Consider the following 23,059-nt stretch of genomic DNA (forward strand, 5'->3'; position numbering starts at 1 on the left):
GCTCTCATCACAGGACAGTCGTAACACCCTGTGCCTTAATGAGGAGATGAGAGCTACATCCACACAGATGGATCCTGTTCCTGTGGCCCGGTGTGGATTATCTTCCTCAAACAGTTATTTCAGGCTCTCAGCATTTTTCTTTTTTTCATTGAGGCCCTAATTCACTAACAAGCCCTTCATTAGATTTACATCGATCCTGAAAGGTCAAAATGTAATAAAACAACTAACTGCCTCAGGCTGCTTGGCATCTGCATTTAATCCATGCATGTGTGTGGCTGTGTGCGCGCATGTGCATATGTGTATGCATGCCTGTCAGCTGATTCCCTGAAAAGCCTGCTCTCTGTCTGCTGCTTTACACGCCTGCAGCTAAATCATTGTAATTAATTTCTTCCAAAAACATCCCTGAAATATGAAGTGCATGTACTGTAAGTTGTTAAACTGCCATCTATCACTACGCTGCTCTTCAAAGCTGAATGATGAATCTCATTAAGCTAGAACGCACACACACACACACATACACATACACACACTATGCTGGCCTTCTGCAGCATGACTCTGCTGCGCTCTGCTCGCAGTCAGTTAGTGATAAACAAAAACAAAACAGCTAGACGCCAGTCATCCTCCTCTAATCTACTTGACAGCTGGGAGAGTGTGCCAGCAATACACTTATAGGTAAAGCACTCATAACCACAACAAGATTCAGCCCTATTACAGTAAGTAGCTTGTGGGCTTGCTTCTCTAAGTGACACTCGGCGAAGGATTGCATCATTGTTGTATCTTATTCAGGGGAAGAAATATGACTGGAGTGCTGATCTCAGTTTCAGTGAGCTATACGAGGTATGAGTGTGCTCACTCATTCACAAGTGGAAGCTTTGGATGTTTTGCATTCTGCTTTTGCTCTCACTGTTCTTACGCTTTTTCACTCTCTAAATCACAGGCATGCCACTGCAACTGCACCAGCAGGTGACGACAGTGTAAAAGTTGTTGAGAATATACTTAAAGTATCGCAACACTGAGTTTTCTAATCAGCTCTGTGTAGAGAAACCGTACCATTCAAGCAGATATGATTGTTGAAGAGATTGTACAGATTTCTCTCCAGAGGAAGCTCTCCCAGTAAACACATCCAGAGTTAAATGGTGTTGGTTCAGTGAAGCGTCGATCATTTTTCACACTGCTCTTTTGGGTGCACTTTACTTGCCATTGTGTGATCCATCATGTCAGATCGCTGCTGGTGACAAATGTCCTCATGTGTATTCCTTGCTAGAGATATTCCCATCAGACACACACACACACACACACACACACACACACACACACACACACACACACACACACACACACACACACACACACATACACACACACATACACGAACACACCCAGACCTTCGTCATCCATCACCTGCTACCTCACCTTTTCCTCTTAAACATGATGCCAACACATGAAATCTGAGCTTATAATTTTGGATGCAGGTGTTCTGCAACAAAGCTCAAAACCAAACAGAAGTGAGGAAAGTTTTTATGTTTCTGTGCAGATGGAGGTGTTTGTGGGTTGGGGTATCTGTGCATGTTTGCCTTCTGTTGATGCTAAGCTGGGTGAAGCTGGCCACGCACTGCATCATCATCATCATCATCATCATCATCGTCGTCATCATCACCCTCCCTCTGTTTCTTTGACCCAACATACCTCGTGTCCTCATTTCATTTTTTTGTGCCAACCTTTTTCCTCATTTGAACCATTTATTTTTACTCTGTTTCTCTCTCTATCTCTGCTGCACAGTAATCTCTACTGAGCCGTGCATAATCATAGGCCATCTGGGCGCTGTAGGGAGAGATGAGCTTGCAGCCCATCAGATGACCAAAAGCACCATGGGTGGACACGCACCCGTGTGCGTGCGCTCACACACTCGCATACATGCGCACGGTCACGCCTTTAATAGTTACAAACCATCACAGGGTTGCTCACTTCCATCACACCTTTCAAGCCCATACTCAAGGACAAGCAAAGCACTGCAGCGTAACACAGTGGAAATAAATAACATCACATTTGAAAGTGAGTCACACCGTTTTCAACACCACATAATGATGTCCCACAAGCAGAATGTGGCACTTCAGAACTGGTTAAGCATAACCGAGAGCTGCAGGAACAAAAAACTGGGTCTCTCAAACCAACAAAAGAAATTGTATGGAAATGTGAGTGGTTTGTAATTTTTAAAATGTCCAGCTAATCTTTGCTTTACACAGACGGCAATAATCTGACCTCCAGACAGGGATCCAATTGAAATAACTGTCCGGTGTATTTATTGTCTGCTGTTTCTAATATTGCTTTACTGCCTGCTCGTCTTGTCTGAGGGGCTGCGTAAGAGCTCGTAGACATCATTACTAGAATGCTGACTGCTGGTTAATTATTAAAAAAAAAAAAACCTGCCCCTCTGGTTTCATAGATGCAGCATCGTGAAAAACAGACCATACAGAGAAGACTCTTGTAATTATATTCTAATTAATCCACTGAGTGTTATGTTTTGAACTGGGGCACATCAGCAAAGCTGCTCCCCTGTGAGTATGTAATGAATAAAAACCAAAGAAGTTTTAACCTTCATGCCGCGATAGAGACCAGCAGCACCCACAGTATCAAAGCTGTTTGTGTGATATAGAGTCTTAAAACTGTAGAACATCAGTCAATATCTACAATTTTTGGTAACCAGTCTACATCCAGTAAGATTTTTTCATGATTCACCATGAGATATCTTGAGAAGATAGATAGATAGATAGATAGTGAATATTCCATTCAGGGCAATTTTCTTGAACTCTTTGCTGTGATCTTTAAAGGATAAAGTATCTCATTTCTCCTCCTCAACTGTTATTCTTCTCTTTTTTGCTTTCTGCTTTCACCCACCATCTCCACCATGCCCCAGGGCCAGACACCCACAGACAGCATGGGACCAGTGTAGAAATACAATTTCCAGATCTCACCACCACCAGTTGGCACTGTTCTAACTCAATGGAACAGCAGGTCTAGTGCATTGTTTTTCTATCTGGGGGTAACATAGAGACTCGGATTATGCTGGGCTCCAGCCTCTTTGTAATTCAGATAAGACCTCTGTACTGCAGAAGATAGGTTTAAATATTAATAATGAATTAAAAGATTCTCCTCTGGGTGAAATATTAATGACTCCTTCTTTAAAGAGAGGCTTTGACTCCTAAGAGAGGGAAAGATGGCAGTGTGCTTGTTAAGAGTAATTTAAAACATCTCTTTGATTTTAGGCTGCTGAATGTTTGAGGAGTTAAGGTAAAGGAGCCCGTCAGGGTCAATATTTGAGCAGACTGTTACAGATACTTTTTATTCAATGACGACAGATGCACACCAATTAAATCTGACAGATAAGACCACCTGTCTTCATTCATAACTATCACCAAACGTTATTTCCTTCTGAAAGCTCTAACTGATCCCTGTATTGAATCTTTGTGAGTGCAATTCCCCTCAGTGAAAGCTGATCCGCGGGTTTAGTGAGTCAACATGAATGTGTGTCAGTAGCAGAGGAAGACGCCGCCTGCGTTGACTGTGTCCTTCCTCGACCTCTCTCCTCTGTTGAGGTTTGTCTGGATGTTGTGTCTTGCTGGCTCTCGAGGACCTTCAGGGACGTGTGAACATCATAGTTCAGTTCACTTTCCCAGCTTAAGCTTGTGTGTGTGTGTGTGTGTGTGTGTGTGTGTGTGTGTGTGTGTGTGTGTGTGTGTGTGTGTGTGTGTGTGTGAGTGTGTGTTAGTCGGAGCGGGAGTGTGTAGATTTATTCATGTGCATGCGTGTCTGTGTTGTCTTTTTGGAAAAATCCTGGAGTCGGGTCAACATGCTGTGGAATGTGAATTGTCTCCATGACAACAGCCCAGTGTCCTCCTTCCGGCTTTCATCCACAGGGTGCATGCCGAGGCAGCTAAACCAAGTGTGCCATGGCATCAAGCCTCTTATTGATCTGAGCCATTGAAAAGATACTTATTTATCTATGCAGATTTCTGTACCAAGTCCCCTCTGACTCTAACTGGGCTAAGTCCTCAGTGTGCCTGCAGTAGACCAGCACTAGATAAATAGAAGGAAAATGTGTGTGTGTGTGTGTGTGTGTGCAGATCAAATTCAACACAGTCCTTTGAAAGCCAGTTGACAGAACTTTGGCAGGCGTTCAAACAGTGCTGATGCGGTGTTTTGCATATTGTTGACGGGATTGTTGTGTGTGTGTCTCTGTATTTTGTTGCAGAGCAAGGGCGGGCGATGAACCGTGGCATCATATGCTTCAATTTCAGGAGAGTGTAATCCATAGACAGAAGGGCAAACATGGACATGTCTCTATGCCATGTGTCATTGGCTGACCTTCATTTTTGAATGGGATAGGCAAAGAAACGCATCTTTTCTTCAGGTTTAAAAGTCTGTCCTTAATTCTGATGTTGAACAGGGAAAATACACACATCCGTTTTTAATATCAAAACCAGGCGATGAGTGGTATTTTCCATCCCTGTCTGAGTAACACAGGGATGGAAGGGAGCGTGTGTGGTTGGCGAACCCACGGAGCAGATGTGTGACAGATGCCCTCTTCAGGTCAGTAGAGCAGAGAAGATTTAGACTGGTGTCAGTCGTCAATATTCCAGTGGGTTTATGTGCGACAGAGACGGCGAATAATCACACAGACTTTCTTCTTCTTTGTGGTCGGATGGAAGCAGATCATTGTTGTAATTAGTGAGAGTGGTAAAGGGTGACAGAAGGGCAGAAGAACTGTGCCAGCTTGCCTCATTTCCTCTATCCTCTGTTCTCTGTCAGTGAATCCAGCTGTGTCTGTGGAAGCTTATTCTAGGCTACAACGTGGATATCAAAGTCTTCCAGTTGCCCCTTTCAAAGCCGAAGTCTACTTTTGAGCAGCGATCTCCGCTGCACATAAACTAAAAAGAGGCAACAAGATGGCGAGAGGTCCAACATTCCTCCCTAAACCACAGCTCGCATTCCTCTCTTTGGTGTAAAGAGGGGGCACGAGCACCATGCCTCATTAGATAACCCACAAAGGCGAGGCTCTATTCTTATTTGAAATGGGTTTCTCCCTTTATTCGGACTGCGCCTCAGGGCGGCTGCAGCACCGATTCACCGATTCTCTATCTCGTCTTTCCCTCGTGTGAGAATATTTCACCTCGGCAGGTCTGCTGGGTTGAGCAGCCAGCTTTATTACTGTGGAGAGCAGCACCTGCCCACCCCACCCCCTCACCCCCACCCCGTCCAATGTGATGCATAATTCACTGTGTTGAGAATTTCAATCAGTTGGGCAAGAGATGGCCTACAATAAGCTGCTGCAGGTGAGGGGGTTTACACAGGAGGATGTAGTTACTGTTGCTGTTTCAACAGGAGGATCCACCAGGCCCCGTTTTAACCCACTCTCAGCTCGCCTCCAATTTTAAAGCTCCTGCATTTCCTGAATCTAAATCGAACACAGCCACCCATCCCCCTCTTTACATTCTCCCTCCCTTCCGCTCTTCTCCTCACACACACTTCAGCTTTAAAGCCCCGTTATCGTTTTGGAACCGCGGATATTCCAGCAGTGTTTCCATGGTTATCGGTGGCATTCGTCTGAGGGTTCAGAGCCGGTGTCGGGCAATGTCACCCCGTCTTTCAGGCCGGTGTCACCCCAAACTATTGAGTGGGAAGGGGGGGGGGGGCACAGAGCGATATGGAGAGGGGGGTTGGTTGTAATTATATGTGCATATGAAGAGGGGTTGGAGCAGCTTGGGCGCGTCACCCTGGCAGCTTTTGTGATCCCCCATGTCTGTGGGGGGAAGTCGCACAGAGACACGGATGTACTCCCCAGAGACTTGTGGTAAAGTGGTTCCCCAAGGGATACAGCAACATTCATTATTTACACATCAAAAATACAAATTTTAGGAAAGAACTATTGCTGAAAAGATCAGTCAGTTGTCACAGATATAACTCAACAAATATTTTGATATTCAATTCTTTGTTTGAGTCAGCCAAACATTTGTTGAATCCAGCTTCTCAAATGTGAGAATTTGGCATTTTTTTCCCTCTGTTTTGTATCATTACTTACACAAATTAAAAATTGCAAATTATTTTTGGGAAAGAACTACTTAAACTGTCAGTAGGTTAATATATTGGTTGATAGACATGAACAGAGTCATTTAACAAGAAAAAACAGCAGCCGTGTTTTTAAATCTGAGTATTTCCTAAGATCATTGTAAATAAAATGTCAAAACTGGACAAAATCAGCAATTAGAAAGAAATTGTGAGTGTTTTTCACTGCTCTGTGACATTGTATGGACTAACTAATTAATTGATAATGAAAATGATCATCACCATGTTTCTAACGAATACCTGAAGGATTCGTCCAAAACCTTCCCTCCTCTCCAGGTCACTCATATCCTCTGTCTCACACACACACACACACACACACACACACACACACACACACACACACACACACACACACACATGCAACAACTGTGCAGTCACACCCACTGATACTTACACACACTTCCCCCATCTTTCATATAGCCACTTCTTTTCCTCTCTCCCTCCTCCACTCATCTCTCTCTCACTTAACTCTTCCCTCCCTCTCCATCTACCCCCTTTTTTTCCCCCTCCCTCCCTCCCTCCCTCCTCCTGCTGCCAGCCTGGGCCGTCATTAGTTTCCATGGTGACAGTTGGGAGGCATTATTGCCGGCTGAGAACTGCTCCTGGGTTCCTTTCAGAGCGGTGGCGGCGGAGGCATTGTTTAGTCCGCTGCTCTGAATGGTGTGGGGATCAGGACAGGGAGAGCGCAGAGCAGGAGGAGCACATTTTTTTTGGGGCAGGGACAGTGTAGAGGGTGAAGGGGAGGAGGAAGAGGAGGAGGAGGGGAGGAACGACTAGGAGGAGGAGAGAGAGAGAGAGTGAGGGAGGGAGGGAGAGAAGCAGCGTGGTGGTTGGAGAGAGTCGATGAGGGAACAGGAGTAGTAGCAGCAGTAGCAGACTCATGCCGTCTCCCTGAGAGCACTCGTAAAACATCCAGGCTCCTCAGACAGCCTCCTCCTCGTGGCTCCGTGCTGGACTAGATCGGACTCTGCTTTTTTTTCTTTTTATCTATTTTTTGCTCATGTTTGTGTCGCACGGCAAAAAGATCCACAGATTTCAGACAGAGAGTCAGAGCAGAGAAAACATCGAAGGCAGATGGCAAACTGAGTTCAGCTGGTGAGTTACCAATGGCGCTTCATCGTCTGTGTAGTAGATTCATGTGGGATTGAACATGTGCACACTTGAGCTTTGCTTGAAGATGTGTCTTGTGTTTGGCTTATATGTGTTTTAGTGTGTATGAGTGCGTGTAGCAGGTGCTGCTGCTGCTGCTGCTGCTGCTGCTGCTGCTGCTCCAAATATACATGTTTTCCTCCAAACCAAACCTCTGTCTGGGATATGTTTGGGTGTGTGGGCTTGCAGCTGTCTGCTGAATGTGGGCTAATTCTCACTGCCCTCTGAAATATACATGGCAGTCTGCATGTTTTATTGAGAACGTACATTGGGGGCAATTTTCCGCTGCCTTGATTCTTGGATTCCCTGCAGTGTTTTTTCAGGGAATTTCTGAGTGGGACAACATATGTTGTGCTTCGGTTCTAGTTTGTTTGGTTTTCTCTTTCATCTATACAACAGTGTGTAATTAGGAGTGAGAGCTAAGCCCCCTAGCTCCTTGAACAAGTGATGTGTGGTGAGTAACGTAGTGAGAGGCGAACAGAGCCAGTGATTTTTGGGTTCATTGCCCTTGTGATGTCTTTCCGATAAAGCGACACTCAGACAATTTTTGCCCTGGCAATCTTACAACTTCCAGTCAATACATGCTCGCTTAAGGTGCGGCTGAGGTTGCAATGAATTAAAATGACGGTGATGACCAATACTACCTCAGTGATGTCATTTCATGGCAGCTTGACAGTGATTTCAGAGATGATTTAAAGCTTATCTGATCACACAGCCAGCTCTGGTGTGTTCAGTCAGTTATTCACCACTGGTATGTCACTGTTTGTATTCGGTCTCTTAGGGTTTTTTTGGCACACTATAATTTAGCTGACTAGGGAGTTGTCTTAAGGAGCGGGGAGTCTGAGTGTTTCCATGACGACCAGCAGCAGCTGTGTGAGCCGAGCCGAGGCTGAGTGTGTGGCAGACACTGTGGCATTGCCTAGAGACTGAGAGACTCAGTCTAATCAACGACCTTTTGACCCAGATCAATGGGCTGGTGCTGAGCCAAGCAGCTACAGGGTCTGGCTGACATATATACCATAGTACGACGCCAGTGTTGTGCAGCTGTACAGCTGCTTACATTTCCTGGAACATCGCAGGCTTCACTGGCGACGGAGCGATCTGATCCTCTTAGGTTGGTGTAGTATTTGTGTAGAAGCAGGCCTCTCATATATCAACGTAATCATGTCTATTAGATGGATTTATTTTAAGTGTAATTAAAATATGACCTCTGAATCTCCATGTCTCTGTTGGTACTGGATTTCCTAATCTTGCAGTCCTTGAAGCAGGGTTGTTTTACATATACAATGGATGGATAAAATCACAGAAACACTACGTGAGGAAGGACTTTGATAAAAACAAAACCACAGTGTACAGGAAATAAAGTTGCACAACCAAATTCTAGTGAACATCAAAACACATCTATTTGCCAGCGCCCAAATTAGTGATGCTTTGCTTCAGCAACTACAAAGTTCTTTAATTTGCTAAAAGCAAACAGCCACATCAGCAAAGAAGAACGGTGGTCCTGAGGCTGAAGGGGAAATGAACTGAATCAGCACCTCTGTGACACAGTCTCAACAAAAACACTTCATCGTGAGCTGTCAGTCAAACTATGAATCCAGTAAGCTGGTATTCATGGTGAGGCTGCCATGTAGGAACCGCCTGTTCTCAAGGCCAACACACAAAGACTCACACAGTAACCTCATGTGAAAGGCAAAATCCTACAACCCCTGGGCAGTGGAAAAAGTAGTGAGTCATGTTTCACCCTTTTTCCTACGTCTGGACAGGTTTAGTTTTAGAGAAAGCCAAAGGAAAGGATGTCTTTAGCCCACAGTGTCCACAACTATTTAATACAGGGGTGGGTCTGTTATGTGAGGGCAGCCATGCTATGGGAGCCATTAGTTTGGATGATTACATCTGTATTTCTGCATCTTTAAACTTCCTCGAAAACTTGAGTGTTTTCTTTCTTTTCGTCCACCCCATGTAGATTTTGTATAAACTCATTAAAGTCATGCTTGTGGTTTTGCCTTCATTCCTCGGTTGAATCAAGAGGAAGGAAATGCTCCATATTGGTCAGAGATGCTAGAGAACTGACCGAGCCACACACAAACAGAGAAATACACACACACATACACAAGCAGATACCATGTGTCATCCTGATTAGTGTACTCCATCACCCTGGTAATTATACCCACAACTTCCTCTCAACCCAGGGCACCTGGGGTCTTCCTCCACTTAAAAACTGCTGATGCCATTTCCTGTGGCGTTGGCACCGTAATTATAGGAATCAGCAAGCAAAAAAAAGAAAAGCCAAGTGATCAGACGATTTTGGATCAGCAGACGCCCATGCCACTTTCTTAACTGGAAGTAACAGTGCATATTTTATGTGGCTGATCTTGCAGCCACCTAAACAGAGCTCAGTTCCTGTCTGATATCACACTTTCAGCTTGAACTTTTGCTCACATTCTTCAGGTTGTACAGTAAGAAGAACACAAGTGTTTTGTCGACTTGTATTTATGAGTGTCCTTGCGTCTTTGCGTGCATATGCCTGCTGTGCGTGTGTCCCATACTTGTCCATTTGGTCTGGGCAGTCAGTCGGAAAGTGTTAGCAGCTCTCTTGTCTCCAGTGGAGCATGTGTGTTGTCTTTGTACGAGCTTTTGGCATCAGACAGGAGAAGAAACAGAAAAATCACACGCACAGAACACACGTTCACAAACAACAACCCCCCACCCCCCCACCCCCCTTGACAAACTCAATCAGAGCAATAACTAACATCTTTTAATCTGACCTCCATCATGGGGCAGGAGCCCATTTGCATCTAATTGTTGTCTCCTGTTTTTCAAACCGCTGCTCACTTCAAAAGCTCACAAGGTTTCAGTGTTAATGCTGAAAGTGTCTTTGTAGTTGTGTCCTACTGCTTTTGGGAGGATGAGGGACGGCTTCCAGTGGCCAGTAACAAGATATTTACTGAATTTCTGCTGCAGGGCATAGTGTGAGCGCATGTACAGTACACATGTGCGTGCGTGTGTGTCTATGTGTGCATGTATTTGTGCACGTGAGCTACTATTTACTGTTTAGTTGTTTTTTTTTTATATACTTTCTTATAGGGATGTTTGACTGGAAAATCCTTTCCTGCCATGTTCACATCGGGGGGTTGGGTGTGTGTGTGTGTGTGTGTGTGTGTGTGTGTGTGGGTGGGGGGTTTAATGTCTTGTCGTAAAGTGGAAAGTTAGTACCTGTGCACACATGGAGCTGCTTGCAGTAACTGGGGAACTACCATAAATGGTAAATTTCAGGACAGTAAGCTGTTCTTAGTGATCTTCCAGTTTTGTAGTTCACAAAGCTTGACTGATGTTTCCTGGCAGCAAAAATCGGGTAATGTGGAAATGGGAAAGAGAGGAAGAATATGATTATCTTGTAGGTATGTGTTACTGAAAACAAGCTAACTGGGGCCTAGCAGCACTCTAGACACTCTATAAAATATTGCGTCTCATCACACCAGGGATGTATAGGAACAGCTCTTACCCAGGGCTGTTTCTATACATCCCTCGTGGACCCCTGATGTTGACACCATGTAGCAGCAATAACAGCAGTCCTCTAATTGGACGCTCTTTGATCAATCCTCGCCTCATCCTTCAGACCCTTCAGAGACAAGCTGTTGCAGGTATCACAGGTGACAGATGACAGAGCTCCTGCTGCAGCTGACTGTGCTTCTCTGCAGCTCATTCGATAGAAATTTAGCAAGGGCTGTGATTTAGCCAGTGGTCATGTGAAAGACAATATCATAGCCAGTGGAAATGATCCCAATACGTGGTGTATTCATGATAAATGTGTGTAAAGTTTGAGATCTTGTTCATTTTTTGGCTTTTATTTTGACATTTTCTTTTAACACAGAAGCAGATTTTGAAGTTGATTTTGAAAGGGCCATAGTCAGATGAGACAAACATGAGTTGACAGTATAAAAAGGTAATGGACTTACAACATAACAACAACAACAATAACAATGATGATGATAAAAATCAATGATACTAATAATAATAATTTAAAAAAAACAGTAATAAAAAAGTTGTAATTTATGTTCCCGCTTTTGCTTGTTTACTTTGCTAATGAAGTGCACGGAAAAGAAATGATACCTGACCCATTCCAGAGGCCCCCAGTGGTCATGTGGTAAAAAGGGGTTAGGTTTAGCTAGTGGGAACAGGGGGGGGCAAAAAGGCTAAGTGCACAAGAGAAGCTGCAGAGTTAATCAGGACTGACTTATGGAGAAAGTGGTTGTTGTTCGTGTCGCAGAGACTTATCATCACTAGTGATTCATTACTACAGTGTCACCCAGTCCGTTCCAGAAATTCATCGTTATCTACTAGATCTTGATTCAGAGTTTTTCAGGAGCTACTAATCAGTGATTCATCGATTATCAGCTGCTTCGTTGGGTCTTCACTCCTTAGCGACTATCAGCAAATATTGTTAAGTGTCACAAAAATGATTTGAAAGCGTCACCTCAGGGTTTCCTTCGTTGTCTTGTGTGCACGTGACTTACGTATCATGTAGTACATAATGGATTGTAATGATAGATTGACAGATTTTATTCCCGAAGGACAAAATCTGTTATCTGTAAACTAATGTAACTAATGTAATGTAATGTAAGATGAGAGGGTCAGCTGGATTATAGCACAATCATGATAAACTGTTTGATTTAATCTTTTTACTCACGGACACTGTAGCTCTGAAACACATATGCATCCAGCTGCGGGTCAGCATCTATATTTCAGGTTCAGACAGTGAGAACATAACTTCCTATATTTGACTGAGTGTATAAGAGGCCGACCCTGGCAGTCCCATTGTCTCCTGTGTGGGCACACTAACATGGCTGTGGCCACTGCAGTGCTGTAAGGGGAAATACTGGAGCCATTAGAGAGGAAATAGGAGCCTTTATTAGTCTGTCTAGTGTACACCTGGCTTCTATAACAGGCCTTTCCTTGTACAGTGATTTGGTGTGTGTGTGCATGCGTGTGTGGTTCTCGGTATGTCTTGGCCTCTTGCTCTCATGTCTTAGCTAATTCTGCCATCCACAAACCTCAGATTGAAAAGGTTTGAGTGATTTAGGTTTCCATTCAAAACTCTTCCTGCACAAAATGTTAATTTAGACTTCTCCCTCGCTGGCAGTTAAAAGTATTCTCAGTTTTCAGATTTGAGTGACTCATCCAAGAAGCTGCAGCCCAGTGAGCCGGTGTCACACACTTTGTTCATAAGTTTAGACAGACTGACAGGAGCTGCTCGCCTCAGATGCTCCTTGCCGGAGACAACCCATTGCTGACGCTGCCATTCGGGAGCCAAGTGACATTTCGAAAAATTATTCTGACGTCAAAGAAGACGCGTCGGTGTTGAGTGCACAGTGACCTTTTTGTCTCTGTGTGTATGTTGGTAAGAGTCCAGTGTGTATCAGCATAGAGAAGCAGTGACAGGGGAGGAGACTGTACATTACCCCCTGTTCCTCACCCTCAGCCCTTTCTTTTTCATCAACCCAGCCCTTTTTACGTCCACACGCCCTTTCTGGATTAGACCAACCAGACTGGACTGAGCTGGACTGGAATGGGCGACACGTTGACCTGTACAGGGCTGGGCTGTCCCGCTCGGGGACCCTTTGACTGTCATCAGCCTCATAGACACTCCCCTCCACATGCTGACATCCATCCTGCCTGGAACAGATGCAGGGAGGGTGTGGTGGTCACCCGTCCACCTCACCTAGTGCTACCACGCAGCTCACAGAGAATGAAGGTCGAGTTGTGGGACAAAACTTTGCGTGTGGTTTTAAGGAAGTAGTGCTGAAATAGTAATGAAAAAATTGAATCAGTTTTCTTTTGAATTGATCTCCAGAAAAGTTATAAAAAATGACTTTCATCTAGAAAAAAATCTCAGTATACTTAAGCTTTTATCTTTCAAGTCAAGTTATTTAGCACCAGCATGAAACTTTGTCTTGCTGTAACTTCCTCATTTTCAAACAGCAAAATGATATCATCAGATGGATCAGAACGATATTTGCATGTTCACATAATACCCCTTCCTCTCTGTGTGCGGCTTAAGAGTCCATTGTGTATCAGCACAGAGAATTCATTGAGAACAGTTTTGACAGTCGATAAAGCTTTCGTCATTTATCAAGCAAAAATGCGAAACATGCTCATTTTTGTTTTTCAAATGTTTTAACAGTGTCAGTTAAATACAGTACCTTCAGATTATGGACTGTTTGACCAAATGTTTCTTTTTTTATGACGTTTAATTTTCAGATTCATGGATTGTCTACAAAATATAATTTATGATCCATTGTTACGTCCTCAAAAGTCTTGTTCAAACTGTCCACAAGCCAAAGATATTCAGTTTATTATTGTGTTTGACAAAGATAAGTATCAAATCCCCACATTTGAGAAGCTGAAACTAGCGAATGTAATGTGGCATATTTGTTTAAAATGAATATTTGATTATCAAAATAGTTGCCAATTAAATTCCTGTCGACTAACTCCTGTTGATTTTCGACTAATGGATTCATTAATTTACATGGAACAATAAATTGTTTAACAAAAACAATTTTCCATGACATACTGAGTAATTAAAATAATCATCAGTTGTAGCCCTTTAGACACATGCACCCACAGCACAAATATACACACTTCCTCTGGGAACCTCTCCTCCTTCTAATTAGTAAATGCCTCTTTTTTTCAACAAACACGTTCATATGAAAACTGGAAAAGCTGTATTCAGTGGACATAACTCTGCATTCACCACTTCCTCCTGTTGTTCTGCCGGGGGAGACTAGCTTTTCCAGAGGTGTAATTCTGTGGCTATGAGAGGTGTGTTTTGGTCGCCTGCGACATGTTCTCTCAGTGTGGGCTGCGTTTTATTTGTGAAAGGGAGTGATTTGGTCGGCAGTGTTTTTGGTAGCTGCTGAATGTTTTTCTGCGGTCGCAGTGGAGCACTTTGCCGCACGCTGTAAAATGTTCGCAGATCACAGTGTAACGGCAACAATGTTGACATGAGTTGAGTGTCAGAGTAATTTTGTGGTCTGTACTGCAGATGGGTTTCTATAAAGTTAAGCGACCGGGCCTTGCGAAAGAACAATGTATGCATGTGCATGTTAACATGTGTACGCATGTTAGTGTGAATGTTGGGGGTGGTGGTGTGTTGTTAGCTCCCGCACACACTGTATTTGACTTGTGTTAATGTCTAAGTCATCGATCAGTCAGCAATTAATCAATCATGCATGTCAACCAGATGACTGGTTTTTTAACCAGCTTTGTCCACCACAATGATTGGTTAATCCCACTGATCAATATATGGTAAAATAATCAATACATTCACACTTCAGAGCCCCTTCGTCAGTACAAAGAGTGATCATGCCTGGATCCAGAAGATTAAACTGCGTAATCCTCATTACAATATGGCTTTCTTCGGACAGATTGAAATTTGTTTTGAAAATGCTTTTTCAGGCTTCGGGTGCTGATGACTCATGAAGCAGACCTGTGTGTGTTGAGACCTCCCCCACCCCCTGTGGGAATGGAAAGAACTGGAGTATTTTTCCAGCACCACCAGTTAGAAATTCCCTTTGCTGGTGAAGGTGTGTTAGTGTTTCAGTTAAATGGACTTGGGGAGAGGAAAAGATGGGCTCCTGCTCAGCTTTGCTCTGATTGTTGTGCAAAACTGCCAGTTGGGTTACACAGTGAAAGCCGCCATTGAGAACGGCTACAGTAGGCTTCAGTAGTTTCTGGGACAGTCGGGTAGTCATCTCCACAGGCAGGTTTGTAAACCCCCTTGTTCTCCTGTGTGTGTGTTGCCCTAATTGCCAATCTGTGGCTGCTTCCTTTACCGTAAATGCTCTGGGCTACTGTACTGCACTGCATCCAGACAAATGAAGGCTTACTTCTCTGCACTGTGCCTCATAAAAGTCCTGTTATAGCTGTTGTGGTAGTGGGGGGAGGCTGTGAACTGGACAGGCAAGAGGCCAAAATTGCAGAGGCCACTTGCTAGTGTGCAGCAAGTCACGTGTTTGGTAATAAATTTGAATCATCCCCTTGCCGCGTCCTCACATCACTGTGCTACTTACTGTAAACTCTGAGTGTTTGTCCATGACTTATCTGTATCTGTGTAGTTGGCAGCAAGATTGTGAGGCCTTGAGTCATGCTGTAGGAAAAAGGTCAATGACTGTGTCATCCCTCATCCTCAGCTTTTCGTCCGCCCTGCCGGCAAGGACTGAGCGCTGGATGGTGTGTCTGCTCTCCTCTGCAGTGTAAAGGACAGTGGCCAGGATCCTTTTCTGATTTAGTCACTTGTTAATTCATTTGACATTTATACGTCCACCAACGTCTGAACTGTGTGCCCGCTGAAAGAAAAGTAGTTCTTTATAGTTCATCATGACCTACCTACTATATTAGCGAAATAGATCAGCATTGTTGCCATGGCAATAGCCTCTTCTTTGGTTTCTCAGGGCACTCTGAGGGAGAATTCCTCCTAGAGTAACTTGATTTATTTGAGGCTCCACAAGGACGATGCCACTGATATTAACTCGTCAGTCTTTTTATGTTTAGCGTTCTCCACTTGTTGACAGTTGCAGCGTATTATTACAGGAACAGAAAGCAGATGGGCCTATTTTTTCCTCACTGTGTTTACAGCTTCCACAACTGTATGTCAGCTGAAGATTGCGAACACAACTTATCACTTTTCTTACTGCTCTCATACTTCCTGCTTCCTCTCAAACCACTCAACTCTACTTTATCTCATTACTCCTAATTTTTGCACTCATTTGCAAGTCTCTATTAGTTCTCTGCTCCCACAACAGTCGGCTATGACTTTCATCAACACTTTCCAGCCATCTGCTGCCTCCTCATCCTCTTTTCAACCTCTCAGTCTCTGCCTGTCTTATCCCCCCCCCCACAAAATCGCATGGTCCTAATCTGTGGGAGCTGGTGAAATCCTCCCACTTAGTGCGGGAGACATGTCAGTGTGCCTGCTGTGCCCACTGGCCTGATTTAGGAGGAGAGGACAAACCTAACAAGATGACTTACCCCCTCCCCCCTCCTCTCACCCCAGCCCCTGGGAAGCTGTGATACTAGTGAAACTTGAGACGCCACTAATTCTTAAACGACACAACACATTTTCCTCAGACTAATAGAGGGACTGACAAAGGGAACGTGACGGGTTATGATAACAGAGTATGAAGTGAATTTGATGAATATAGATTTGTAATCTGGGGCCAGATGCTGCTCTATGTGATTGGATAGCTGATGATCCTTCTGTCCTTGTGATTGCATGTGTGTTTGTTTGTGTGTGTCTGTGTGTGTCTGTGTGTGTGTGTGTGTGTGTGTGTGTGTGTGTGTGTGTGTGTGTGTGTGTGTTTGTCTGTGTGTGTTAATAAACCCTGTGGTGAACTGTTAGTTGTAGCCTTGAGGGAAATCTGCTGATTTTCAGAGATAGAGGATCTGTCCTGCTGTAGATCCAGGAGCAGCTGTTGTTGTACTGGCACCAGCCTTTCCTCTCTCAGCTCTATTCACTTTCTCAGTGTGTATGTGACATAGATCCTATTAAAGTGATGCTCCACCCACTTATTTCCTTTTTTTTTTACTTAGTCAATGATTAATTTTAATTTTAATTAATCAGTAGTTGATCAACAGAAAATTAATTTACGAGTATTCTGACAAGCAAATAATCATTTTATTTATTTATTATAAGCAAAAATGTCAAATATTTGCTGTTTCTAGCTTCTCAAATTTTACACTTTTCTTTGTCACATATGAAAGTAAACTGAATAGAACTGAAGTTCAAAACAAAACATTAGAAGACATCACCCTGGACTGTGGGAAATTATAACAGACATTTTATATTATTTTCTGGCATTTTAAAGACAAAAAAGATTAATATAAAAAATAACCAGCAGATTAATCAATGATGAAAGTATTCGTTAGCGTCATTGATATTTTTAAGCACCAAAAGCTGCCCCCTGCAGGATTGAAGGCTTGTTGTTAAAGGTTTGCTGATTTGTCCTTTGCTGAGCTCAGCTGCTGCATTCAGCCTGAATTCTTGTTAATTATGGTGGATTTCAATAGTGATCAATTTTATCATGGGGGGGGGATCAAAACATCCACAGGTGTCATATTTTTTGCCAATGTATGGCTACAGTAAGTGAACAACTTCTATCTTAATCCTTATCCCACTTCTGTCAGGTTTCATTCACTGGCGTTAATTTTCACATATAAGCCTCCAAGTCTGACACCTCACAGTACTTCAGAAATATGCATTTTAGTCTTTGTGTTTCTCTGTGGATTTCTGTCTCTCTGGTTTTAAACTGTTGGGGTAATCACTGAAAAGCAGATCAAGGTCAGAGCGCTCATTACTGTCTCCTGCTGCACAGGGAGGGTAGAAACAGGATGAGGCGAGGGGACAGGAGTGGAAGTTGACATCGTGCTAAAACTAATAGTGACAGTCGGCCTCTCTGTTATCTCCACTACCTTCGCTCTCTCCAGGCTGCTGTTTTCTTTTTGCTTTCTCTACTATTCACCCTGTTTTGCTCTGTTTTCTTTATCTGGTAGGATCAGGCATTGAGGCATGCCCAGTATGTGTGCGCCTGTCTGTGAGAGTTTAGAAGTTAAGCGGCTCCATGTTCATTATAAATGTAAGAGTCATTCAATGAGAGACCGCTCCTCTAACAGACTGCAAAAACCAGATCAATATGGTGTATATCTGGGTAGAGAGAGAGAGAGAGAGCAAAACAGAGACATGGACACAGGCTGAATGAGAGGAGCAGACTGGGTCTAATGCAGGCGGAGGAAGTGATAAATCTGATGGTGATGTGGGAATAATGAGGTGCCATACTCAGAAAAAATGTCACTGGGACTCAGCTACGTCTTGGTGGGGAATTTGGGAGGTGGTTGAAGTGATGGGGGCGGGGGTGTCAGCTCAGCCTCACCAGGGGTTGGTTTGCGGGAAGGAGACCTGATTGACTGGCTGCCTGACTGGGAAGACTCTGCTGAATCTGAATGATCTGTCTCCCAGACAGCACTGGGGCGAGAGGACTGTACTCAAGGGATGATGGGTAATAAATGACTCTGAGGGGGTCGCCTCAGGGCTGACAGTGACTGACAGCTAGCTAGGTTTGTGCAATTTTGAGTGTGTATGTGTGTGTATGTGTGTTTTGAGTCTGTGTCTCTCATGGGTGTTTGAGAAAAAGGAGAAAGAGCGAAGAACATTTGTTCCAAAATGAGGCAGTTTTTAAAGAAGTAACAGCTGCTGTCTGATATTAGCTACTGCTATCAAAGTTAATTAAATTATGATGCAAATTTTGTGACCGTTTGGTGAAGAAATGCGTTATTTTGTTATGATAATTTATTTTCCAGACTGTGGACACAGTTTTACAAGGACATCAGCCAGAGAACAGAAGTTAAAAGCACATTCACCAGATCTGGATCTGGTACAATTTGAAAACCACCACCTAATGACCTGGGGCTCTGACTGGACTAGAATATAACAGACCGCCAAACCATTCATTGCTTTGAAGACTAATTTCTCCCAAAATAATTAGAATTTTTATTTTGCTCTCTATTTATTTAAAAAAACTATTAACTAACAAAAAACCGTGCTCTAACCTATTTTGAGAGTGGGCATTGAACATTAATACTGATTTGGTGCAGAAATCTTGAAAGCTAATATTGATTCATAAGCTTGTTTACTCATTCCTGGATCAGATATTTCCCAATTTTAATCAAACTGTTGCCAAATTTATTTCATGCAGGCAAAGTTGTTGATACCGCTGGATGTACCGATGTAACATCTGAGAAGTTTGGTGTTTTATATTAAATGAACAAGACCAGACGTCACATACAGCCGTGCCAGCAGCTCTGCGAGGCTTAGCTTACGCACAGCAGTGCATCGTGTCACTGTCTTAGTTTAGCTTGTTAGCATGCTAACATTTTATAACTATAGCATTAATCTAAAAGAACAGGTAAGGCTCTTGAGAATATTATTATTATTATTTGACAGATTCAAATTTTACCAAATGAGGTGCTATGAAGCTCCCCAGAGTTATTACAATTCATCCTGAGGGGAACTTGAATGTTTGAATCAAATTAAATGTAATAGTTGTCTAGACAATTCACTCAAAACCACAAAAGGCGACCTCCGGGATCACCAAAATTATTAGGACTCATCATCTGATAACCATGAATGTTTGCACATATTGTTTACCAGTCCATCCAGTAGATGTTTAGATATTTCAGTCTGGAGCGTTCAGTCTAAATCCAGCTAACCCTAACCCCGGTTCCAAAGAAATCATTCTTATGTTCCTCAAAGTAAGGTGTGAAAAAAAAAAAAAAAAATCTGCTCGCACTGGTACCAAAACTCAGGTTGTGGTATCAGCACAAATATCAAAAAATTTGAAATGATACTCAGCCATTTTAAGTAAAAACATCTCAAGCCTCATAATGTGACAGAGCTGAAAGAGAGTTTAAAGGGTGTACATGATGGCATGTCAGAGAGTCTCTAAATGCAAAGAAGGTGAAAGCGCTCAAACACAGACTCATATTGCACTGCTGTTAGTGACATACCAGAGATCCCTTAGGTTCTTCTCTTGTGACAGCATCACAGTGTCGCCAGAGATTTGGCGGGGGCCTCGTGCTTTTCACTGCGACTGAAAGAGAGAGGGTGAGAGTATCTTTACGTTTCCAATATGTCCCTGTCACATACCTGAAGGTATCCGAATATTCTGCCTGTTAGGTCACAGCAGTCCACTTCACTGTGTTTAGAAATACACTGTAATGCAGTCTTTCAGGTTACAGTCCAAATTATTGGCTGTGCTCTCTGGTTGCTGTTTGTTCTGTTCACTTCCTAAGAGCGTGTTACATCACAGACATGAATGAACAGGTAAAATGTTATTTGGTTTGTCTAATTAAAGGGATGTGTAATGACTAATGCTGGCTTGAAATTGTTTCTGCAGGGAAAGATTGTCACAGTAACATACGGGTGCGGTGGTGATAATATGTGTAATTCCTGTCTAATTGTCCTATTCATCCATCCCTTAGTAACCGGCACGGAGCAAATGAAATTCATGAGCTCAGATTAGTATTCTCCTGTGCACTTTCACAAAAGCCCTCTTAAAATTACAGTTACAATGTTAATCTCATCACTTGGATCCCTCTGAGTCCAAACCAATTAGCTGGCTGACCCGAAGCTTGAGACATTGTTTTGGTTAAAGTCAGTTTTGGAACGATGACAGCGTCTGTTGAGTGGTGTGATATGGGCGAAGCTGTGGGCCAGCTCTAACTGTACGCCGGGATCGTTGGGCCTCCACAGTGACACACACTCGCGTCACTCTGCCGCTGGGAGGAGTTACTTGGATCAGGTTTGGCAGGTGAGCAGACAGGTGCAGCTCCTCGAATGCACCTGGGAAAGGATAGGTGAATGTGTGTGTGTCTGTGTGTGTGTGTGGGTGTAATGCAGGATTGAGCTTTGAAGGACTTTGATGTGTGTATGTGTGTGTGTGTTTGCCACAAAGACTAGTCTCAGTCGGACACGCGCACTGGGAGTTTTGATATTAACTGGCATTGTGTGGGAGATTTTTCCACTTACTTGTTCTTTGGACTTTGGATATGTGAAACTGAACAGTTGGAGGCAAGGTAATGTTCCCTAACCAGCTCCCTTCTCAGAATATACTCTCTAATACTGACTAATTATGTATTTCTTTTCTATTCTGAATTATTGTAAGCTTTATTAACAGTCTTTTGCAACAGCTTGAAATCACTGTGATATGATATAATAAGTTATTTACTTGCTTATGTACTCACTGTGTATTCCTTGGGTGCTGTTGAAAGTTGACGCGTCGTGTCATTTTATCCTCGGTTTGTGAGATTTTAATTAAGAGAAAGCGTGTGTGTCAGCTCTTCTGGCTCTGCTGTGTCGTCAAGTTCCTGTTTGGTTTTGGGCAGTTTGATATGAGGGCCAGGTTTTGCTCTCAGGTAACCATGGCTGCGCTGAGTTTCCATAGGTACCGGCCCCTATGTGTCCGTCTTTCACTGCTGTTTGTTTTTCCCAGGAACGACCCCAGCCAGTCTAGGGTCAAAGAGTTCTTCACCAGGCAGTCGTTTGGCTGAAGGACCTGCTTGTTCACTTGATCACAGGTCAACGTTTTCCTGTGACTCAACCCACGAGTCATCGCTGATTTAGAGACGGTATTAGCAGAAACCACAGCAAGAGGTTCACAATATTTATGTTGCTAGGGACCAAATTCAAGGATAGTCAGTCCAAAAGAACATAAAACTTACTTACTATAGGATCTGTGACTCTCTGTGGAGAAAACACAGTTTCACATTTTTCAATCTCTGTATTCTTTAGAGTTGAGGGAGATGTTTGCAAGCCTCATCTTTTCCCCCTGCCTGCTCTTATTCTGTTGTGGTGCAGAGATGGTGGGAAAGCCTGCAGTGTGCCACATGGGGCAGACAGCGTAACAGGACTCATTACAGACTGAATTCTCCCCTTCCACCGCCTGGAGCACAGCTTAAAAACACCAAATTAGATGTGCCAGGGCTCTTGTGGGGGCTCGGTGCAATTTCGTGCTGTAATCCAGTTGAGAAATAGTTGGGCTGACTAGATCAAATCCATGAGCCCAAAGGAACGGAGATGTGTGGCTGTAGTTTGCATGGCTGTTATCATAATCTACTGAGGGACGTCACTCTGTGGTAATGGACGGACACATCAGATAACAGCAAAGCCAAAAACACAGAAGGTGGTCAGAGCACATACAGTACACACAAACAAACAGACACACACACACACGCACACACACACACACAAGTATTGTGATTGTTGCAGATCCCAGATTTCTTTTCTCTTGAATGAAATTCAAAAACACAAATGACAGTAAGACCACAGCCAGATGTACATCGTAACTTCTATCCTGGATTTTCTCTCTGTGTGTCCGGAGTGCTGTGTGCATCATTTATCGTTCTTTATTTTAAATTAGATTAAAAAAAAAAAATCCAGGTGCAAATTTGATTTCATTTTTCTTTTCTTAATTTTTTTTTAATTACTTAAATGAATTTTACTGCATAGTCAGCACCTTGTTTCTGTTTTCTCACCACTTTCTTCAACACTTCCTGCAACAGTGCAATATTCTGAGGTGTGTTTTGTCACAGGAAGAATTAAGACATCATCATCACAACATCAGGGCCCGAGAACATAAAACTCTGTATATCTGCAAATCAGCATAAAGCATGAGTCTGGTAATAATCTTTGTTTTTCTTTTTTTCAGCAAATCGCAAAACAAAAGACCAAAACAAGAACTGCCGATTTAGCCATTAACTTGTTGTGCGATAGTTTGAGTAACGTTTGTCAGCCCTGAGTACACTTCAACTAAACTTTATCCTTCTTTAATAATAAAAGCAGATATTTGTAACCAGTTTTTTTTTTTAAAGATTTACATCTTTTGTAGGAGCACAGGAGCTTAGCACTCAGGGTTTGTTTTGGTCATTTTGTAAAACTTAAAATATAGCCTTATACTTCAAACCGCCTCTTTACATAATGTGTAAATCAATAAAAACCAATGAAAGGAAATTCAGTCCAGTTTCTTCAAAAGACAAGGCCAGACTGATCAGACCAAAGGGGTACAGTCTGAACCAGAGCTCTTTGTTGTCCATCACGGGGCAATGGAAACGTGTCTTTGATGTGGCGCTCACACAGGTCTCCATTATTTAGCTGCTTTTTCTCTCACGCTCACACACACACACACACACACACACACACACACACACACACACACACACACAAACAACCTATTTACAG

At 43.2% G+C, this 23,059-nt stretch overlaps 1 protein-coding gene across 1 annotated transcript in view; it reads left to right on the forward strand.

The window, feature by feature from the left end:
- LOC111217371 (FYVE, RhoGEF and PH domain-containing protein 3-like) overlaps nucleotides 1–23,059 on the forward strand; it is a 55,599-nt gene that overhangs the window by 9,395 nt on the left and 23,145 nt on the right. The gene's annotated exons all lie outside the window — the stretch shown is intronic.

This window comes from Seriola dumerili, unplaced genomic scaffold, assembly GCF_002260705.1.
Source record: "Seriola dumerili isolate Sdu_G_001 unplaced genomic scaffold, Sdu_1.0 BDQW01000043.1, whole genome shotgun sequence".
Lineage (NCBI taxonomy): Eukaryota > Metazoa > Chordata > Actinopteri > Carangiformes > Carangidae > Seriola > Seriola dumerili.